The sequence below is a fragment of the Hylobates moloch genome, unplaced genomic scaffold, assembly GCF_009828535.3.
Source record: "Hylobates moloch isolate HMO894 unplaced genomic scaffold, HMol_V3 SCAFFOLD_16, whole genome shotgun sequence".
Lineage (NCBI taxonomy): Eukaryota > Metazoa > Chordata > Mammalia > Primates > Hylobatidae > Hylobates > Hylobates moloch.
The window spans coordinates 6868359-6886086 of record NW_026652291.1 but is presented as its reverse complement, the minus strand read 5'-3'; the positions used below and the strand labels follow the sequence as shown (position 1 = coordinate 6886086).

At 43.8% G+C, this 17728-nt stretch overlaps 1 long non-coding RNA gene across 1 annotated transcript; it reads left to right on the top strand.

Annotated features, from left to right (window-relative positions):
- The first annotated feature begins 5255 nt into the window (after positions 1-5255).
- Positions 5256-11423, top strand: LOC116456312 (uncharacterized). Its single transcript, XR_004244602.1, has 3 exons — positions 5256-5429; positions 9776-10050; positions 10755-11423. It is a non-coding gene; the product is annotated as an uncharacterized LOC116456312 (long non-coding RNA).
- The last annotated feature ends 6305 nt before the right edge of the window (positions 11424-17728 follow it).

The window sequence follows — 17728 nt, the reverse complement described above, 5'->3', positions numbered from 1 at the left end:
TGGCCGGGTGGGGGGGTGTGGTTCTTCCACCCTGGCCCTGCACACACAGTGCTGCGATACTGGCTCTCCAGCCATCACACTTAGAGCTGCATATCAATTAGTCACAGGCCTTAAAGCTGAATATAATTAATTCTATAATGCACTGCTGTTCCTGCTACATTCCAGTAAAATCGCATCATGAAATTGGGGCATGATGAAGGATTTCTGACAAAGGGAAGGCAGATCTGAGTCAACCCTCCATAGTCCTTCATGTCAGGGTGGGATCCAGGACTCTCGAGCCAAGTGCCGGCCTGTGGGTGTCCTGCTGTGTGCACGAGGAAACAGGGCGTCCTCAGCCGCACCCCCACACCCCACCGTTCCAAGAGAATGCAGAGGAAAAAAAATGGTAAGAAGCCAATGAGTGCCTAACGACTTGTCCCATTCCTCCTCAAAGTCCCATCCAATTATTTTTGCCTACAGATATTGGGAAATACAATTTTAATAACTTTCTTATTGTGATAAAATATGCATAGTAGAAATTTACCATTTTAGTTATTTTTAAATGTACAGTTCAGTGGCATTAAGTATATTCACAATGTTGTACAACCATCACCGTTGCCTATCTCCAGAACTTTTTTATCATCCCAAACTGAAACTCCATGCCCATGAAATACCAAGTCCCACTGTCCCCCTTCCGCAGGCCCTGGGGACCACTATTCTACTTTCTGCTTCTATGAATTTGACTACACTAGGTACTGCATATAAGTAGAATCATATAGTATTTGCCCTCTTGTAACTGGCTTATTTCACTTAGCTTGATATCCTGAAGGTTCATTCATGTTGTAATGTGTGTCAGAATTCCCTTACTTTTTAAAGGCTGAATAATATTCCATTGAATTAATATAGCACATTATGTTTATTCTTTCTTCTATAGACAAATATTTAGGTTGTTTCTACATTTTGGCTACTGTGAATTATGATTCTATGAACACAGGTGTACAAATAGGTGTTTGAGTTGCTACTTTCAATATTTTGGATATATAGACCCAGCAGTAGGATTTCTGGATCATATGGCAATTCCATGTTTAATTGTTAAATTTTTTTTTTTTTTTTTTGAGACAGAATCTTGCTCTGTCAGCCAGGCTGGAGTGCAGTGGCATGATCTCAGCTCACTGCAACCTCCATCTCCCAGACTCAAGCAATTCTCCTGCCTCAGCCTCCTGAGTAGCTGAGATTACAGGCATGTGCCACCACACTCGGCTAATTTTTGTATTTTTTAGTAGGGATGGGGTTTCACCATGTTAGCCAGGCTAGTCTCCAATTCCTGATCTCAGGTAATCTGCCCACCTTGGCATCCAAAAGTGCTAGGATTGCAGGTGTGAGCCACCGTACCCGGCCCTATGTTTAATTTTTTGAGGAACCTCCTCATACTGTTTTCCACTGGTGACTGAACCAGTTTATATTTCCATCAGCAATGCCCAAGGGTTCCGCTTTCTTCACATCCTTACAACACTTGTTATTTTCTGTTTCTTGGAAGAAAATATAATTTCTAAGTTAGGCACATTGCTCCTTCCAGTAACGTAGAGGTTATGTTAGTAAGAAGTAGCGAGTGGATCTTGGGAGGAAAAATGTTTTTTTAGTACCTAATAATACAATTCCCAAAACATAGAAAACAAAAGCTTGGCAAGACCTCCACAAAAAAGGGACAAATCCTCAACACAAGCAAGAATCTCTAACACACTTGGCTCAGAAAATGACAGAACAGTCATAACACAAGTAGAATATATGATAGGACTGAGTATCACTATTGAGATGCTGATGTACAGCGCATATACCAGGATGTGCAGGTAGTGTAACTGATAGATGCATGAATGTGTACTATATGCTCTTTTTAAGTACACATGGAAGAGTTATAGAAATTGATCCTGTACTAAGTCTAATCCTCCTCCCTCCTCCCAAGACAGGCATCATGCAAACCATGGTCACAGCACAACTAGAAATCAACGACAACAAAATAACCAAAAAGCAAGGAAACTGCTATTGAGTGAGAAAATGCTGTGTCTGCAAGCACCAGAGGAGGATAAAGGGTGGTGGGGAACTGGGACTCGAACAGCAGCCTGTGCACACCACCCCACATCATCTGTCTCAAGTCAAGTTTCACTCTCTGACCACCTCTGGATTTATATTTGGGGTTAGTTCTTGTTTTTATAAATGACAAAGGAGGATGTGCATCTAAAAATTCCAGCTGGGTAAATCTTTTTTTTTTTTTTGAGTTTTTAAGTTTATTTTTTAATTTTCATTTTTTGTGAGTACATAGTAGGTGTATATATTTACGGGATACATGAGATGTTTTGATACAGGCATGCAATGTGAAATAAGCAGTACCCATCCCACCAAGCATTTCTCCTTTGTGTTATAAACAATTCAATTACACTATTTTAGTTATTTTTAAATTTACAATTAAGTTATTACAGACTGTAGTCACCCTGTTATGCTATGAAACAGTAGGTCTTATTCATTCTAACTAATTTTGTACCCATCAACCATCCCCATCTCCTCCCCAGCCCCCAACTACCCTTCCCAGCCTCTGGTAACTGGCCTTCTACTCTCTGTGTCCATGAGTTCAATTGTTTTGATTTTTAGATCCCACAAATAAGTGGGAATATGCAATGTTCTGTGCCTGGCTTATTTCACTTATTGAGAAAGACAGCTGAGTGTCCTCTACACCCTTGCCGAAGCAACTGCTATTTATTTATCTATTTATATTTATTTTTCTTTCCTTCCTTCCTTCTATGTTCTTTCTTTTTTCTTTTTCCCTTCTTCCTTTCTTTCCTCCTTCCTTTCTGTATTTCTTTCTTTTTCTTTCTTTCTTTCTTCCTTCCTTTCTCTGTCTCTCCCTCCCTCTCTCTCTCTCTCTCCTTCTTTCTCTTTTTTCTTTTATTTCATTCTTCTTAAAATGAAGATTCTATTACTGAAGAAGCCACCACTTGCAACCCTGAGACAACCATGAGCAGAAGCTGCTCAGATCCAAATCACAGGCTGTTTTTGTAAAGGCTGTCAGCTAAAATAGTTTCTACATTTTTAAAGGGCTCTGAAAGTTCATAACTTATACATTAGTCCTTTTATCAACAAGTAGCATTGTTGTCCCTTTTTCCCTGTTAATTCTCTTTTTTAGATGTTAATAATTGACACACCAGCCTTCTTTAGGTGAAAATGTTGCTTGAATATCTCTTCCCATCCATTTTCAGTCCTCGGAGTTATTTGTTTATATGTGTTTCCCATAAACAGCATTTTGCCATATTTTAGTAGGTCTGTTTTTGATGAGTTTAACTTGTTTTATATTGGAATTATTAAAATTTTGGATTTATTTCTGCCTTCTTAATGTTTTCTATTTACTCTACTTTCCCTTTTTTAAATTTTTCCCCTTTCCTTCTGTTAGATGATTGAAATTTCATTTAAGCAGTTTTTTTTTTCATTTCTACTCATTTGGAAATTATGCATTTTCTTTATTTATTAATGGCTCTCAAAAAATGTAAGTCACCTATTAAGTGCTTTTTCTGGAAGGCAGAGCTATCATCAGTGTCTTGGCATCTTCCTGAGCAAGACAATCTGCAGAGTCCACTGCATCCAAATAACTCTCCTCCCCATTTCATTGTTGTCTAAAATTTAGCTCCAGCTTGTTTTTACATTTTATTTTTATTAATCACTATTACATCATGTATCAAATAATAGACTCAATAAAAATTATTTACTTTCATTTTCAGCATCTAATTCCTTTCTCCTGGGTTCATATTTCTTTTTGCTAAAGTACATCCTTCAGGATTGGCAATTTTCTGGTTAAGGGCTAGATAATAAATAGTGCAAGTTTTGCCAAACATCTGGCATCTGTCGCAGCTTCTCAGCTCTGCCCTTGTAGCAGGAAAGCAGCCACAGGCAACGGGGAAGCCAGAGGGCATGTTTATGTTCCAACAGAACTTTACTTACGGACAACGAAATTTGAATTTTATGTAACTTTCATTTGTCAGAAAATGTTAATCCTTATTTGATTTCATTTCAATCATTTAAAAAATTAAATCCATTTTTAACCCAAAGACCATACAAAAATAGGTGCTCGCTGGATTTGGCCCACGGGCCATGGTTTGACGATGGCTCTAGGTTGTGTTGTTCTTCCAGAGAGGGTCTGTGGTAATGTGCTGGTTTGTCTATGTCTTTAAATTTCTTTATTTTATATGATACTTACTCTTGAAAACTACCTGGAATGAGTAAAGTATTTATGACAGAAAACTGTTTTCCCTTTGAATATATTACTTAATTATTCTTCTGTCATCTAATATTCCTGATGAGAAAATGATGTCAATGTTCATTTTCATTCCTTTGCAGAAAATGTGTGTGTGTGTCTGTGTTTGTCTGCGTGTATCTGTGTGTTTTCTAGATGACATCAGCCAGTTCTTGGAATATCCACGTGGCACATTTGTAGAGGTCTCCTGTGCTCTCTTCTATTCATTTGCTTTTCCTAGAAACCCCACTGAAATTGTGTCACAGGGCCACCCATCTTCTATGTCCCCTAACTTTTCTAATGTGTTTTCTCTTTGTGCTGCTATGATCTTGGAGGTTTCGTCTGTCCAGCACATCTTTAAAGGTACTTTTGTGATTTTCAAAAATGTATTTTCTTTTTTTTGAGACGGAGTCTCGCTCTGTAGCCCAGGCTGGGGTGCAGTGGTGCAATCTCGGCTCACTGCAAGCTCCACCTCCTGGGTTCATGCCATCCTCCTGCCTCAGCCTCCCGAGTAGCTGGGACTACGCCTGCCACCAAACCCAGCTAATTTTTTTTGTATTTTTAGTAGAGACGGGGTTTCACCATGTTAGCCAGGATGGTCTCGATCTCCTGACCTCGTGATCCACCCGCCTCGGCCTCCCAAAGTGCTGGAATTACAGGTGTGAGCCACCGCGCCCGGCCCCAAAATGTATTTTTATATATGGAATTTATCACTGCCTTCCCTAACTTCCTGTTATTATTTCAAGACTTCTTTTCCTCCAGAGCCTTCATTCCTCCCACCATGGTTGCTTTCTCTCCTTTCTTTCAGGATATTAAAAAATGTTTCACATGTCTTTTCAGATTCTCTAAGTTCCCTTCTTTTCACCAGGTATATAGTCCTCTGTGCTGTGTTTTTGTTTGTCTCACTTGGGCTCTGTTTTCCTCCAGTGTTGTGTAATTCTTAGTTGTGAGGTCATCACCACCCTGGGTGATTTCCCTTCTCTGAATTCCAGGAACCCCCAAGATGCATTATCATGGCTATAAACACAGGTTCTGTACATGTCTAAGTTCAGCCCCAAACCCACATGATGAACTTATTTCCAGACAGCTCCTACTCTTATGGTGGCTCCAGACCCTACCCCATGCAGAAGGCGCTTCTCAAGTTCCAGGACCAGGGCTTCAGCCACAGCACTCGGTAGGCAGACACAGAGCAGTTGCAGACTCTAGAAATGAGTGGGGGTAGATTTTCAGTCCCCACTGCAGGTTTGCTGTCCTTTGCCACACCTAGATTGCCAGATGTGGTCCCCTGCCCCTCCTAGGACCTGAAACCCTCGATGCAGCCTTGTGCATGGCTCTCAGCTCTTTTCCCTACACCCTCTTAGGCCCCAGTGATTCAGCCCCTAGTAATCATCCCAAGCACCCTCCTTTCCAGGAAATATTTCCATTTCTGGTATCTGTAGATTGCCCATTCTTGTTTCAGGGCCCTGCTATGCAGTTAGTATGACTTACTAATATTATTACCGTCTTCCTTATGTGTTCAGAGAAGTGGGGAAAAGTTGTACTGTTTATTTGGTACACCATTCTACACTAAAATTCTCACTGCTTTGTGAATACAGTGGAGTAATCACATCCATCTCTCAAGATGGCTTTAAGAACCGTATGAGATGAATGCTTTGGAATCCATAAAGTGTCTAAAATATAACAAATAGTCATTATTCTATTTTACATTGCAGCAAAACCCCACAGATACAGTGCCAATGAGAGAAATTAAGATTAACTGGGGGCAACACAGATTTCTGTGAATGCCAGTGCTGTCAGACACTCCATGATAGTACTTTCCAGAGTAAAAGAACTTCAGGAAAAGTAAAAGCAGCAAATGGCAACACCTTCATGGAGATCTCAGATACATACCCTTGCATTACAGGATGCAAGAGGCCCTGCTATAAAGGCACTAACCTTACGTTGTTTAGTCATATTTCCAAAACACATTGATCATGAAAGCCTCTTTAACATAGTGACGAATGATGTGCAAGAATGAGCAAATCGGGGACTTATTAAAGAGTCTTGATTTTCTGCCGGGCGCGGTGGCTCAAGCTTGTAATCCCAGCACTTTGGGAGGCCGAGGCGGGCGGATCACGAGGTCAGGAGATCGAGACCACGGTGAAACCCCGTCTCTACTAAAAAAATACAAAAAAAAAATTAGCCGGGCGTGGTGGCGGGCGCCTGTAGTCCCAGCTACTCGGAGAGGCTGAGGCAGGAGAATGACGAACCCGGGAGGCGGAGCTTGCAGTGAGCCGAGATTGCGCCACTGCACTCCAGCCTGGGTGACAGAGCGAGACTCCATCTCAAAAAAAAAAAAAGAGTCTTGATTTTCTGAAAGACTGAATTACAGAAGAGTTTTAAACGGGGCTTTACTGAGGCACAATACAAGCGATAGAGCTCACTCAAAGGCAGTCCCAAAATATCATATGAAGTGGTATATTGAAATAATTGCGATCCAAAATATTAGGTTTGTGCAAAAGTAATTGTGGTTTTCGCCATTAAACGAATGGCAAAATCATGATTACTTTTGCACCAACCTAATAGCTCACTTTATTTAATAATGCATCATAAGTAATAACTTGTTTTACACTTAGGAATGACTTGAAGAATCAGTAAGTTGAAAGCCTACTATGGGAATTCTTATTGAGACTAGGGCCCTAAGATGAGCCACGTAGAATGAGCTAGTGTTATAGATATGAGTATGAATAGTCATTCCAACTTCACTTAGTCTCAGTGTTATCTTCTATAAAATGAGAATGATTTTACTCTCACATACCAACCATGATGGCAGGTCATAAACATTTGGTCACTGTATAAATAAATGCACATTTCCTTTTGCTGTGACCACAGCACCCACCCCAGTGTAAAGAGTCTATTGAATGTGGCTGGGGGGCCATGAGTCATGGGCGCCTGTAATCCCAGCACTTTGGGAGGCCGAGGCAGGAGGATCCCTTGAGCTCAGGAGTTGGAGACCAGCCTGGGCAACAGGGCAAAATCCCTTCTCTACAAGAAATACAAAAATTAGCCAGACATGGTGGTGCACACCTATAATCCCAGCTACTTGGGAGGCTGAGGTGAGAGGACTGCTTGAGACCAAGAGGTGGAGGTTGCAACGAGCTAAGACTGTGCTACTCTACTCCAGCCTGGATGACAGAGCCAGACCCTGTATCACATAATAATAATAATAATTTTATTTAAAAAGAGTCAGCTGGGCGTGGTGGCTCAAGCCTGTAATCCTAGCACTTTGGGAGGCCCAGGCAGGTGGATCGCTTCAGGCCAGGAGTTCGAGACCAGCCTTGCTAACATAGTGAAACCCCATCTCTACTAAAAATGCCAAAAAAAAAATAGCTGGGCGTGGTGGTGCATAACTGTAATCCCAGCTACTTGGGAAGCTGAGTCACAAGAATCACTGAAACCCAGGGGGCAGAGGTTGCCATGAGCCAAGATCGCACCACTGCACTCCAGCCTAGGTGACAGAGCGAGACTCTGCTTCAAAAAAAAAAAAAAGAAAAGAAAAGAAAAGAAAAAAAGAGTCTATTGAATGAGAACTGTAGGCATCATCCTGCAAAGTTATAACTATTAGTAGTAAAAGAAATACTATTTCTAAACCCATATTATGCCTTAAATCATACTAACAATTCCAGCTCATCTACCACAGATTTTTACAGCTAGAAGTAATCTAATGGGTCACTTAATTAAAGCCCCTAATTTTGAGCAAAGAGCCTGAGGTTCAGAGACAACCTAGGACTTGTTATAGGTGGTGGCAGGTGACAATGAGAACCTCACCTTGCTGGCTCCCCACCTAATGATTTTGCAGGACCCCACGATGCCTCTCTTTGGGTGAAACAAAAGTTTATTTGAGTTCAGGCAAGAAACCTAGGGTTTAAAAAAGGCAAGAGTTTCAACATTTTGTATTTCCTTGAGTAGATCTTAAAACACAAAAGAGGAGCATGAATCATATTCTACCTTTATTTACATCATCTTGCGTCTTCCAATTTCTACAAATAATTGAGAGTTCTGCAGCATTGAGAATGGTCAGCAAAAAGGGCAAATTTTTGCTCCATACCAAATGCTGCTGCCCCTTAATTAGGTGCCTGTCTGGAAGGCTGGCCCAGGAGTTCCCCACGCTGGTCCCAAGGAGGGGCACAAGCTCAGAGTTTATTTCTGTCACCTAGAAGGCAATCGTCAGAGCCTACCAGGTGTGTATGTGGATGCCTCTGTGTATTCTTAGAACGTTTTTAAAAGGGAGGCAGCCAAAATATTTTTACTGCACAGCAGGCACTGTTTCATGTTGGAGTGTTGGAAAGAAAAGGAAGAGAAAGAAAAGAGAGGGAGGAGAAGATTTAAGACCAGCGCACAGATTGAAATGTTTAATGCCTTCTCGGGCTGGAGAACAAGCGCTTTGACTGCTGAAGACTCCTCCCATCTCCATGTCTCTAACTGTCCCCATGCAGATTGCAGGATCCACACACCAGAGGCACCTGCCACCGAGCTGGGTGTGAAATCTGAAGATCAGGTAGGGCTCAAATGCAAGTCGATACTGGGAAGAGCATTTCAACCAAGGCAGGGTGAGAGCAAAGCCATGCGGCATGTGGGTTGGGATGTCATGTGGAAAGTCACAGGGATGAGGTTTGGAAAGCAAACTGGGTCTCAGCTGGGGACAGAGTCTACAGCAGGCTCTGGGGTGTGGACACTGCCCATGGACAAAACAGTTATGATGAAATTTCATATTTTGAATAGCTTTGTGTATCTCAGAGTGCATTTTCATACCTCAAAGTCATCAGGTCCCCAAATAACCTCCTGGGTTTGCCCTGTTAAGTCTATTACACAGAGGAAGAGACTGAGGTTCAAGAGGGTCATACAGCTAATAAGTATCAGAGTTGGGAATTGAATCCAGATCTTCTTAGACTACCTTCAGGGTGCCTTTTTTGCACACAGCATGGCTTAAAGATTTTTAAGCAGGGTAGAGACAGGATGTGAGACCTTGGGTGGAATCAGGGTGAGACCTTGAGGCTGGGCGAGAAGGTCAATATGAAGAATGGTCTAGAGCAGGCGTCTGCAAACAGTATCTGTAAAGGGCTTTGCAGTCGGTCGTTGTTGCATATTCTTCTTTATTTTTGTCATGTGGTTGGTTTCTAACAACTCTTTAGAAATGTAGAAATATTCTTAGCTCAAGGGCTATGAAAACAGACTAAGGGCTGGATTTGACCACAGGCTGTCATGTGCTGACCCCTGCTCTAGAGCCTGGATGTAGGGAGCCATTCAGAAGGCTGTCAAATTACCCCATGTGAGGAGCAGGGAGGGCCCAGTCTGAAATGGAGAAGAAAGATCCAGAGCCCGTTCTGCAAGGAGCCTGCACGAGTTAGGGGCTGGTGGGGAGGTGCAGCAGGTGAGGGGCCCCTGGAGGAGCCGCTCCCTCCACAGTGCCTGCAACAGGCTGGGGGCCCAGCCCAACACTAGCTCCTCACTGAGCACCCCCTCCATGCCTTTCTTAACCAGGGTGTGGAGGCAAGCACTGAAGGCCCATGACCAGGCGTGGGAGCCACGGGAATCAATCGCTTTCAGTAGGATTGGATGCATCGGAAAGAGCCTGGGGCAAGGCTGGAGGCCACAATAGGAGCTGCCAGGGCCACACAAGCAGGGAACAAAGCCGATGATCACACTCCCATCAGTGGGCCACCTTGGTGAAGGGAAATGCCCAAGTTCTCAGCACCTGCAGAGCCTAAGACATAACAAGCAGCATGCCCTGACACTCACCAAGGCCAGGTGCTGTGGTAAGTATTTCCCATACATCGCCTTGCTTATAAAATTTCACTCTATTCCCACATGGCACTAGCTATGGCTTAGAAAGGCAACCACTGTGGTAGAGAGTGACAGAGACTTGCCGACTCTGCTGTCCCACAGCCTTTACCCAGGAGTGGAGGCTCAGACCACAGGCTTACTCCACCCAGCCTCCTTTTCTGCCCCTGTAAAATCAAGACCATCATTGCAAAGTGAGGGAAAGGGGAAGAGTCAGCCAAACACTCCAACCAGCGCCTGACACCAGGTACATGATTGACATTTGCAGGGATGTCATTGGGGTTCTTGCCCCGTATCACACAGCTAGCAAGGAGTAGAGCCACAACCTGAATCCTGATAAATCATTAATTGATCACAGGAAAAAAATGGACAATTCTAGGTTTCTAGATTTCCTCTACAGAAAATGAAGCTATGGGTCCTTTTGATCTTCAAGAGAGGATAAAAGGAGATAAGCATTTGATAGAGCAATTTACCATAGCAAGGAGTGCTTCTGCCTGGTTCAAAGATGACTGTAGCATGTACCTGGGGGCAGGAGTGAGGTCACTGTCAGAGAGGAGCTGGCCTCTACGGATGCTAGATACGATGTGCACTTGGCAGAGAGGGAGGCGGGGAGGGCGGTGAATATCCTCAAGAGGCTTCCCTGTGTCCAGCACCATTGCACGTTTCAATCCCCCTCCAGGTAAGTGCTCCACCTGTTTCTGTACAGAAGAGAAATGAGAATGCCAGAGAAATGAAGAAACTTCTCCAGGGTCATGTAATCACCAAATAATGTCTGCTTTGACCATCTCTGCATTTTGTGCTACACCAAGATTTAAGCAGCTGTTCAAAGAAACAGTAGAATAGATGTTACAGATGTAACTATTCTTGAAAGGAAGTCAGATTTCATAGATGGAAAGACTGGCCTTTTCCATTTGCCTCCTCCAGACCCATAACTTGGATAGGGGGGTTTTATTGTCTGTGAGGCTTATGCATGTGTCAGAAGAATGTCCAAGCAGAGGAATCTAAGTGGCAGACCCCCCAGGATAGGAAAGAAGAAGGACGCTCGTGCTGACACTTCCAGAACACTGTTCACGTTTTGTGACATACGTGCTTGTCGAGTGATCTTAAGACAGCTGGATGTCTGAACCATGCAGTAATAACAGAGAACCTGAGGAGGGAGAAGCTTTCCAGGATGTTCTGAGGGCTTATGCCGGGTGCAGGCTTTCCTTCCTGCAGCATCCCTGAGTCTAGAGAAGAAATCACCCCCGTCCCGTGGGCCAAGCACTCACGGCAACAGCGCTTTGAGTTTGCTGTGCTTAGATTCACTTGTGGAACTTGTTAAAAATATAAAATTCCAGACCCCACCTCCCAGGAATTCCCCAACTTTGCATTTTTCTAAGGCTTACTGCCCAAGTGATTTGCAGCACATTTGAAGAGACATTGTCTCGGGACTCCATCGCATCCTAGAACTCATTAAACAATTGCAAGTGCCTAAAGAGCTCCTAAGAAAGAAAGAGTGGGGGGTGGTGTGGAAGTGTAGAACAAAGGGATGTATCGAGAGTAGGAAGTCTCAGAAACATCTTATGAGAAGGTCTCATTTCAGCTGACTCCTGAGCCAGGAACTGGGAACAGTCAGGGTAGGGTCTTCCAGGCAGTGGAAAGTCTGGTCCAGTGCAGATTTGGAAGCAAAGGGGATCACAGCATATTAGAAAACCCGAAGGAACATAAAGTCGGCTGGGTGCGGTGGTAATCCCAGCACTTTGGGAGGCCGAGGTGGGCGGATCACCTGAGGTCAGGAGTTCAAGACCTGCTGGGCCAAAATGGCGAAACCACGTCTCTACTAAAAGTACAAAAATTAGCCAGGCGTGGTGTTGGGCACCTGTAATCCCAGGTACTCAGGAGCCTGAGGCAGGGAGAATTGCTTGAACCTAAGAGGTGGAAGTTGCAGTGAGCTGAGATCGAGCCACTGCACTCCAGCCTGGGTGACAGAGCAAGACTCCATCTCCAAAGAAAAGGAAAGAAAAAAGAAAACATAAAGTCTAGTGTGGAAGGGGCAGGAAGGGAAGCTGGAGACATACCGGGGATGGAGGCAGGGGTCTGAACGGGGAGGCACCTTGGAAGCTGGTTAAGACATTGGATTCTATGCCGAAGTCCTTGGGAAGCCGCAGGAGTTTTGAGCAGGGGGATTACATGACCAGGCTTGTGTATTTAGTTATTCTCCGTACTTTGTGGGCTGTGGCTGGGGAAACGCAGCGTTCCACTGAAAGGCTGCCTGCCATAGTCACCCAGGTGACAGAAGCGAGTGGTTTTAAACAGGATGGGGCCGTAGAAATGGACAGAATAAACAGACATGAAGGGTATCTAGGAAGTAAAGTCCACGGGACGTGGGAGAAGTTTGTATGCAGGAGAGGAAGGTGTCAGCATGGCCTCTCAGATATTTAACCTGGGCCGCAGTTATGTCACTGGGGACATTTACCCAGATGATGAGTACAGGGGTGGACCAGGTGTGAGCACCACCAAGTCCAGACCGGGACCTCTCACTGCTGCTTCCTCCAAATTGTACAAAAGGCTCAGCACATGGGAGAGGCTGAACATGACTGTGAGAATGGTAAAGAAGGATCCAGAGATATGTGTGGGTAACGTTGCATTTGCGACCCCTGTGACATACCCTGTCTGGACAGGGGTACCTGGGTTACCTGTCTATCCCAGAAGAGAGGGCTGGGGGGAGCTACTGGTCCCTTGGAGTCATCAGGATACATAGACAGTAACCTAAACCATGGAAGCACTTGAGATAATGAGGGAGTGTTTTGACTAAACTGTAGAGAGGAAGGGAGGGGAAGGGAAAAGAAGGGGAGGAGAGGGAAGAGGAGAGGAGGGGTGAGGAGGCCAGGGGAGGGAGGAGAAGAGAGCATAGACTCAGAGTTGAAAAAGCCAGAGATGGAGAACAAGTCTGGGAGGGAACAGAGAGTAAACAAACCAAATTCAAGGTGAGACTGGATCTTGGGACCCAAGAGAAGCCCAATTATCAGAACTGGACTCCATATCAAGATAAACCACAAAAAGCTTTAGTCAAGTTTGCATCTGGATGAAGCTACTATTTATTATAGAGCATCATCTACATTTTCCCTTAACTTTGCACATTGGAAAGGGCTAAGGGTAATTTATAGAAGACCTACATGGTGCCAGGCACTTTAATAAATGTTATCTATAAGTGAAACTTTGCAAGCCACTGTGCTAAGCATTTCACAACATTATCTGATTTAATCCTAACAGTCATCCTGTATGGTGGGTATTATTATCCTCACTTTTCAGAGAAGGATGCAAAATGTTAGAACGTTTAAGAGACTTGCCCAAGGTCGCACAGCCGAGTGTTCCAGCCACAATTTCACCATGGTTCCCCAGGTCCTTCACAACATGTCTGTCTTTGCAAATGTCTGTGAACAATAGAACAGGAAAAATTTCCAATGATTAGAAAAAGAGGAACTCAACAGTGCAAAGCCAAAGTGTTCATTCCTTTGTGGATGAAGAAATGGAGCCTTCAAAAGCCCGTCCCTTCCTCCCACAGGCTGATATGAGCTCAGCCCTGCCAGGACCCCAAGGCTTCCTTCCTGGGCCTCTGCTGAGATCTGCATAATGCCTGCTCGGCTACCTGAGAGCTTTCTCTGCCTGATTTATGGGTGTGTTTCTTGTGCTTAGATCATAAATCTCCACCCCCAGGACATTTCAGTTCTGGTATTTATTGACCAAAGACATCTTGTGTTTAAAAATGTTTGAGATTTTGCCAGCTAATCACTACAGAATATTTAAGAAAACACTGTCTCCTCTGGTAAATGAAATTCCACAACTAGTTGATTTTGCTGCTGAGGCAAAATACCTTCCCTGTCTACTATTTTTCAGCCTTGTTTTATTTTGTTTTGTTTTAATAGAACAGGTAGATTTTTTCCTATGCGACTCTTTACCTCCTCCTGAGCTCATCAAGGGAGAATGGAGAAGAGGAATTGTCGAAAGACATTTCCCTCGGGGCCTAGAAGAGTTTTTGATTCTTTTGAACCAGAACTTTTGGCCAAGTGCATCTCAGAAGCATTCAGGTGGCAAAACACCTGGAGAAGAACTGTGAAAGATAGATGCCTTCAATGTAAAAAAAAAAACCCAAAGATGCAAATGTGAGCCCGATCTGCTGCTGACGGCAGATGCTAGTATAGACAAGCTTAAGACTTTAAAGAACATTATTGGAGAAAAAGTTCAGAAAACTCGTCAATAAGCTTTGCTTAGCATGAGCACACATGTGTCCTTGTGCATGGCTGTTAAGACTTGGAAAATACTGTCAATGGTCCATGTTAATGATGCTTTATCCACTTTAAAGAGAAATAGTGTTTCTACCTGGAATATAGTTGATAACCATTGCTTCAGATAAAGGTTTCAAAAAGTCTCAAGGCTACAGGACGCAGGAAGGTCAGAGAGGCAGGGGTGGTATAAGAAAATACAGAAACCATTAAGAGTCACCCTAGGACTTTGGGGACTCAGAGAGCAGGTGTCTCTTTTCAGAGACAGCCACCCTTTAGGTCCAGGGGTCTCCAACCCTGTTGACATGTGAACTCAAGCTTTGTCAGATCTTCTGGTCTCTCAGTAGAAGAAGAAAATTCTCATTTTAATGTGGCAAATCCAAATGTTAAATGTTTATTACTAATTACAAAAAAAAAAACAGTGTGAAGGCCAAACAAAACAAATCTGCAAGCCAGACCTAACAAAGCCTACTGGCTCTGGCTGTGGCCAAGGTCAGACTATAATTGGCTGTGGACTCATGGTTCATTACTAGCAGTTGCTGCTTTGCAGCGTGAGAGGTTGGTCCTTGACTTTCTATAATTATTCAGATTGAGTGCTTGTGGTTTGTTCAGAAACCTGAAGCTTTGTGAAAGCAAAAGAGGGACACCGGAGCTCAGTCTCCACTGCCCGCCTCCTTTCTGCTGCTACCCTAAAGCCTGCACTGCTCCGCAGGGGCCGCCCTGACTTTTGCTTTGCTTTGGTGTTAGGTTTGATGTTTGCTCCACTTATGATGATAATGATAACAACAGTAGCAGGTTCATTGAACACCCATCACCTGTGAGTTGTTGTGTTTGTTTCTTCTCCCCATCATCTCATCCAGTCTTCACTTTAAGGTTAATGCTAAGGTTACCTTCCTTCCACAGATGGTGATATGATTTGGATGTGTCCCCACTCAAATCTCATCTTGAATTGTGGCTCCCATAATCTCCACGTGTTGTGGGAGAGACCCGGTAGGAGGTAATAGAATCATGGAGGTGGGACAGATCTTTCCTGTGCTGTTCTCATGATATGAATTAGTCTCACAAGACCTGATGGTTTTATAAAGGAGAGTTCCCCTGTGCACGCTGTCTTGCCTGCTGCCATATAAGACATGACTTTGCTTCACCTTGCCTTCTGCCATGATTGAGGCCTCCCCAGCCTTGCTGAACTGTGAGGCAATTAAACCTCTTTTCTTTATAAATTATCCAGTCTTGGGTATGTCTTTATTAGCAGCATGAGAATGGACCAATACAGATGGGAAGCTCAGACAGGTTGAGATGCCTGCCCAAATCCACTCACCTGGTGAGTGGCAGATCCAGGATTCAAACCCAGCTTTGTCTTTCTTCAGGGCCCATCCTCAGGTCCTGCCACACTGCCTGTCTCTGCACACAGCTGTGCTACTTTTAACCAGCTTCCCACTGCACCTGCCTGGGCTCCACAAGTCCCCTGCAGCCCAGATGGCCTCTGTGCACTAGGGTCTCCAGCCTCAAGGCTCCTCACTGTTCTTAGCTTTTAGTTTTCTGCCCCAAACGGGTGACTTGCATCAGCCCTGCCCTTGATGGGCATGAGGCATCCCCCATTTCTGTGTGATATATCCTCACTTGGGGGGCAGAGGATGCGTCCCTTGAATTGTCTTGTAGTTCACAGAATGAGGCCCTTTGATCAGTTGTGTGAGGTTCTCCACCAACTATCTCTGTGACTTTGCACTGCTATTCATCTAATGGTAGAAGCTGAACCGTAGGACTCAGATTTAGACAATTCTCTCTCCTTCATTTCCCACCCAATCTAATCACTTTCCAAACCCTGTGGATTTCTCCCTGCACATCTCTGATACCTAGCAGCTTCTCTCTAGGACCACTTAGCAGCCCTGTCTCCTGTTGTCTATCTCCAAGTTGTCTATTTTGTCTCTGGCATCTCCAAGTTATCTATCTTGCCTGGCATCTCCAAGTTGTCTATCTTGTCTCTGTTCATCTAATCTTGACCACTTCCAACACATTCACCATACAGCAGCCATCATGACCATGAAAGTCTGATCAGGACTCTGCTCTATATACAATACGTCCATGGCTCCCTACTGGTCTGAAGGTAAAAATCTCAGCCTCCACTCTCGGCAAAAGCTGATTCCTACCTACCTGTCTCTTGACTTTCTCAGATTTCAGTTCAAAGGCCACTTCCTTCACTACCACACTAATTCAGGATGTCTTTGTTACCTACTATTGAAGTTCTTGGACTTATTCTTTGTGGCATCAATCGCCCGTTTATTTAAATAACTGATTGCATAACTGGGATAACGTCTGCCTCCCTTACAAAAATGTAAGTTTCACAAGGAAATGAATGGAGTTGTTTACTGTTAGATTCTTAGTGCATGCAAAGAGTTTGCAGAGAAAAGAGAATGAGGAAAAAGGAATTCCTTCTTCAAGATACGAATGAGAAGTATAAAGTCCTTTTATGAAAAGGGAATTGTATCACTTGTTCACTTGATGCTTGACAGATGTTGACAAGCAGCAAACATGGCATCTGGAACCCAGTAGATGCTTAAGGATGAGAGCTATTCTTGTTTTGACCCCGGATCCATCGCTTCATTAAATCACAGGCATAGGCTCAACTCACTGCATTTCTCTTCTTTGCAAGTGTGATGGTATCATTATATGCACAAGCCCCAGGTCCAGAATCATCTTTCCAACCAAATGCTAGTGACATTTTGAGATTTGGAATCTTAATATTTGGAAGGTAACATCAGTTCCTTCATTTGAGACATTTTTTAAATTTGGATTTCATTTGATAACCATCATCAAATCCATTCCCCTGAAGATGGGGACATCATCCATTGAGCACAATATACCATCTCTTCCCAGAGCATGCACATCGAGGGGTGTTGGGAGGAACCAGCAGGCAATGTGTGTTGTATCATCTGCCACATGGCTTGATGCATGCTTCTCATCACCCTAAATAAGTGAATGATGAGAAGGTACACAGGACTTTTCAGGGAGGCAAAGAAAACCAATTAGGATGTGCTCAACTCTGGCTACTTCCACACATTCAAGACTCTAAATGAGGTCAAAGAAAAGATAACCAGAAAAATAAGATTCCACAGTGATGCCTTTTCATGCCATGATAGTCATCCCTCCTTTCACACTATAGAATTGTCTGAGCTGCTGTGACCCCTGAAAGAAGAGGGGATCAGGGTCAATTTTCACCAAGGCTGACTGGAGACACCTTGTTTGTTCCTTTGTAGTTAAGGATAGTGCACTGCCTCATATGCAGAGTGGGCTGTGGTCATGAACATCCACAGAGTGGGAAGAGGCTCAAGCTCCCATTATATGGCTTTAGTAGGCATAAGAAGCTATTGTTTAAAAGAAAAGTCTTCTTTTT